We start from the raw sequence: 6,000 nt of genomic DNA on the forward strand, positions 1-6,000 counted from the left end.
GAAGGGATCAGTCCGGATTTAGCCTAATGTCTTCTAAACCATCAGCACTGTAGTTAATGTTCAATATATAAATTTGACGGAAAGAATATAGGTTGATCATCCCTAATCTAAAAAGCTGAAATCTAAAATACTCTAAAATCCAAAACTTTTTGAGCGCTGACATGATGCCACAAGTAGAAAGTTTCATACCTGACCTCTTATGATGGGTTGCAGTCAAAACACAGTCAAAACTTTGTTCCATTCACAAAATTTATTAAAATATTGTATAAAATCACCATGACGTATACGGTGTATATAAAACATAAATAAATTTTGTGTTTAGACTTGGGTCCCATCCCCTGATGTATGATTATATATATGCAAATATTCTAAAATCTGAAAAAAATCTGTAATCTGAAATACTTCTGATTCCAGTTAATATAATTATAATACCTATTTACTGATCTATCTACAGTAGTCAGTATCTTGAAACCCCTTCATATAAAATGAATTGATAAACACTCTTACCCTTCCTTTCACATTTCCTTTCCTTTTCTGCCACCTGCCTTTTATCAACTATTTGTTTACTTTTATTTTATTTTTTAACAGCCATTTGATGATGCTATGTTTACTTTTAAATTGTCAAAGTTGCTGAACATTTTGTTTTGCATTCACAGTAAAGTCTTCCATCTGAATGTTGACTCTTAAAAGCAATGAAGAATATTTATATTAGTTTGACTTTGTGAATGTTGTTGGTACAGGACTAAGCTGTGCTAGATTCCATTTACTGTTTTTGACTGCTGTGCCTGAATCTTGGACCTCTTTAAGGAGACTAACTTTGGTACAGAGCCTCTTTTCTTATAGTCTCTTCAGTGCTAAAACACATGCCATCTTTTATTTTTTCTATTTGGGCCATAGCTTTTTTATATTGCTTTTTGTTTTCCCTGAAGTTTCCAATTAAAAATAATATTTTATTTTAAAAATTTTATTGTGGTGAAAATGAATGTGCCTTTATGAGATCTCTATTATTCTACCCAATCATACTGTCTTTTGCATGGAGTTCTCTTCTAATCTGATCTATTTGCTCTCTAGGTGTGCTATACAACTGTTACCTTAGGATTTTCCCCTTGTAGGGTTGGTCTAGGGTTTTCCATATTATGTCATTTTAAAAGTCTTGTTTTATTGGAGTGCAGCCTCAAGTATATTCTTTTTATTTATTTATATTTAAGAGATGAGTCTCACAGTGTTGCCTAGGCTGTATTTGAACTCCTGGGCTCATGTCATCCTCCCACCTCAACTTTCTAAGTAGCTAGGATTACAGGCATACGCCATCATGCCTGGCTCTAGTATATTTTCAGTAATGCTTGCTCAGAGGCTAAAATATCTGATTCTTTATATGTCTAACTGTATTTTTATACGTGTTACCAACTTCTTTTCATCCTCTTTTCTCTACTTTCTCTCTGTCTCTGGTAACCATCATTCTATCGTCTACCTCCATGATATCCATTTTTTTTAGCCCCACATGAATAGAGATGTATAATATTTGTCTTTCTGTGCCTGGCTTATTTCACTTAACATAATGATCTCCAGTTCCATTCATGTTGCTGCAAATGACAGGACTTTATTTTTTATTGCTGGATAATATTCCATTGTGTATATATACCACATTTTCTTTATTCTTCTATTGATGGAGAATTAGTATATCTTAACTATTACTGTGCTAATAATAAACACATGCATGCAGATTATATTATACTGATACTTTATTATACTGATTTCTTTTCTTTTCATTACATACTCGGCACTGGGATTGCTGGATCATGTGGTAGATCTATTTTTAGGTTTTTGAGTAACCACAATACTGTTTTCCATAGTGGCTATACTAATTTACATTTCTACCAGTAGTGTACTAGTGTCCCTTTCTCCACATTCTTGCCAGCATCTGTGATGCTATTTTTTTAAACTATAGTGAGATGATATCTCATTGTGTTTTTAATTTGCATTTCACAGAGGATTAATGATTTTGAGCATATCTTCATGCCTGTTGACCATTTATATGTCTGCTTTTGAGAAATTTTTATTCAGATCATTTGCCTACTTTTTAATGGGATTGTTTTTCAGTTATTGAGTTGCTTGAATTCCTTATGGATTCTGGCTATTAGTCCCTTGTCAGATGGATAGTTTGCAAATGTTTTTTCCCATTCAACAGGTTGTCTCTTTTTCTTTTCTTTTTTCTTTTTGGCAGGGTCTCACTCTATCATCCAGGCTGGAGTGCAGTGGCATGATCATGGCTCACCTCAGCCTTGACTTTCTGGGCTAGGTGATACTTCTGCCTCAGCCTGCTCAGTAGCTGGGACTACAGGTGCATGCCATCACACCTGGCTAATTTTTTGTTTTTGTTTTTGTAGAGATGAGGTCTTGCCATGTTGCCCAGGCTGGTCTTGATCTTGGGCTCAAGTGATCCTTTTGTCTCAGCCTCCCCAAATGCTGGGATTATAGGCGTGAGTCACCATGCCTTGCCCTCAACAGGTTGTCTCTTCACTGTGTTATTTCCTTTGTGGTACAGCAGCCATTTAGCGTGATATAATCCCATTTGTTCATTTTTGCCTTTGTTGCCTATACTTTCGAGGTCTTACCCCCAAAAAATCTTTGCCTAGACCAATGTCCTAAGGAATTTGCCCAGTGTTTTCTTATAGTAGTTTTCTAGTTATAGATTTTACATTTAAGTCTAATCAATTTTGATTTGTTTTTTTATGTGTGTATAGTGAGAGATAAGAATCTAGCTTCATTTTTCTGCATATAGATCTGGTTTTCCCAGAATTGTTATCATGAAGCGATGTTGAATTTTATCAAATGCTTTTCCTGCATCTTTTGAGATGATGCTGTGTTTTTTTCCTCATTATGTTGCTATGATGCATCACATTTATTGATTTGTGTTTTTTGAATTATCCTTGCATTCCTGGGACAAATCCCACTTGATCATGGTGAAAGATTTTGGAGTTTTCTAGACTTCTGCTGAGGATTCTTTGCATCTGTTTTCTTCAGGGATATTGTCCTATTGTTTTCTTTTTCATTGTGTCCTTGTCTGGTTTTGATATCAGGGTAATGCTGACTTCATAGAATGAATTTGGAAGAATTCACTCCTTTTCAGTTTTCTGAAAGAGTTTGAAAAGAATTGGCATCCGTTCTTTAAATGTTTGGTAGACTTCAGCAGTAAAGCCATATGGTCCTGGGCTTTTTTTTGTTGTTGAAAGACTTTCTGTTACTGATCAGTTTTGTTACTCATAACTGATCTGCTCAGGTTTTTTTATTTCTTCTTGGTTCAATCTTTGTAGATTGTATGTGTCTTGGAATTCACGCATTTTTGTTAGGCTTTTAAATTTGTTGGCATATAGTTGTTCATAGTAGTCTCCCATGATCCTTTGTATTTCTGTGGTATTCATTTCTGATTTTATTTATTTGAGTTGTTTTTTTTTTGGTTAGTCTAGCTAATGGTTTGTAAATCTTGAGTATTTTAGAAAAACAACCTTTCATTTTATTGATCTCTTGTATTTTTATTTACTCTCAATTTTATTCCTTCTCATGTCTTTGTTATTTATTTCCTTTCACTAAATTTGGGTTTGATTAGTTCTTGCTTTCTATTTCCTTGAGATACATTAGTATGTTGTTTATTTGAAATCTTTCTACTTTTTTGATGTTGACGTTTATTGCTATAATTTTTCCTCTTAATTTTGCTTTTGCTGTGTCCTATAGGTTTAAGTATGTTGTGTTTCTGATTTCATTTATTCAAGAAATTTTTAACATTTTCTTTGACCCATTGTTCAGGAGCATGTTTTTAAATGTCCACATATTTTCTTTTTGATTTTTTCTTTGACCCATTATTCAGGAACATGCTTTTAAATGTCCATGTATTTGTACAGTTTTGAAAGTTCCTCTTGTTATTTTTAAAAATTTAATATTTATTTTTATTTTAAAGATGTGGAGTACAGTTCAGGATTAGGTATATAAGTGGTCATCATACATCCTCTTGTTACTGATTTCTAGTTATATTCCATTGTGGTTAGAAAATATATTGATACGATTTCAATTCTTTTAAATTTGTCAAGACTTTAAATTCAGTGTTTCTTTTGTTGATTTTTTTTTTATCTTGATGATCTGTCTAATGTTGAAGCTTCTAGTACTATATTTCTATGTTTCCCTTTAGGTCTAATAATATTTGCTTTATATTAATATATCCGGGTGCTCCAGTGTTTGGCACGTATATACTTAGAATTACATCCTCTTGGCCAAGTGCAGGGCCTTGTATCTATAATCCTTGTTACCCAGAAGGCTGAGATGGGAGGATCACTTGGGATTAGGAGCTCGAAGCTGCATTATGCTATGATTATGCCTGTAAATAGCCACTGCACTCCAGCCTGGGCAACAGAGTAAGATCCTGTCTCTGAAGAAAAGTTTAAAATTGGGACCCCAGACTAGACTTGTGGATCTGTATCTGCAGTTAAAAAAAATCCTGTTGGTAAATTGATCCCTTTATCATTATATAATGACCTTCTTTATCTCTTTGTACATTTTGACCTGAAGTTTGTTTTTGGTTTTCATTTGCATGGAATATCTTTTTTTTATTTCCTCACTTTCAGTTTATATGTCAGTTTATATGGCGAAATGCATTTCTAGGTGGCATCGTATAGTTGGGTCATATTTTTAAATCTGTTCAGGTAGTATATATGTTTTAAGTGGGGAATTTAATTTGTTACTCCTGTCATTTTGTTAATTGTTTTTTTACTGTTTTCTGTGTCCTTTGTTCCAGTCAAGTTGAAACCTGATATTAACCATCACAGTTCATTTGATAGTGTCATATTTTCTTACTTTTTCATGTTTCTTTTGTCACTGCATTGATGTCTGTGCATCTTGAGGAACAAGTGCTTCTTCCAAACTTTTTAGAGTGCCTTCTGTAGAGAAAGACATTCACCTGCAGTTGGGTCTTAGTTTACTGGTTGGGGAGGGTGTGGTGACTGCTTCTGGGTAGGTATAATGGTATAGCCTCCATGTTGCTTCTCTGGCCGTATTTAGTGTCAGTAATAACTATGTGTATCTGAGTGGCCTAGGCTGCAGAAGTTCGTGGTGGTGGCAGCTTTGGTTGTTAGTGTTTTTGGTTGCAAGGGCTCTTGGGCTTCTACTGTTCTCATTTTATTCACAATGGGGAAACAGCCAAGGGGAATATTCTTGAGGTCAGGTCTCTCATGACTTATAAACACCTACAGCGGCCCTGGGTTCCCAGTACAGGTTCTCAGAGTGGCTGTGGTGTGAGGCATAAGCTCATGGTTTCACAAACCTATTGTGACATCTGGATCGTGGGGTGCAGGTTTGCTTGCTGTGGTAGGGTTGTCCACAGACCCAGGATCTGTGGCTAGGTACTCCCTAGTAGGTTGAGTTCAGAGGGTTGGGTTGCTGCTGTGGTTCTACTCCTGGAGACAGGGCACAGCCCTGGCCTGACTGTAAGGAAGAGGGGATGCTCCTGAGGTTTGAGCTCAGGGTGCAGGGTATAGCTGTACTTTGGGAATGTGAGCCAGTGGGGCTCAATGATAGATCCCTGAAGATAAGGCACTGTGTGGTGGTGACTCTAGACCCTGGATTGTGGACCTTAGCAGAATCCCAGACTCTGTGAGGCCAGCTCCAATGGCAGCAAGTATGTCAGAACACAGTTGCCATTTAGGCCCTGGAGGGCCTGGAGCAGCGCACAATGATAACTCTATCCAGTGGAAAAGGATGTCTCAGTAGCTCAGGCTTGAGGGGGCTTGTCCAGCTCCAGGGAAGCAGCAGAGTATTAGTGTTGTTTAGCCTCGGGCAGAGCTTCTCCGCCTCAGCTACTGCTTTGTTTCCCTGGATAAGGGGTATTATGTCAGCTGTGTAACTGTTTAATCCTGACAGGCCACCAATTCCCCAGAGGGTAATGTACTGTTAAGAGAATGAAAGAATAAGCCATACTGGGAGAAAATATTGTGAAACACACATCTGATAAAG

The sequence above is a fragment of the Carlito syrichta genome, unplaced genomic scaffold, assembly GCF_000164805.1.
Source record: "Carlito syrichta isolate Samal-C Ts95f unplaced genomic scaffold, Tarsius_syrichta-2.0.1 Scaffold303340, whole genome shotgun sequence".
In the NCBI taxonomy this organism is placed as follows: domain Eukaryota; kingdom Metazoa; phylum Chordata; class Mammalia; order Primates; family Tarsiidae; genus Carlito; species Carlito syrichta.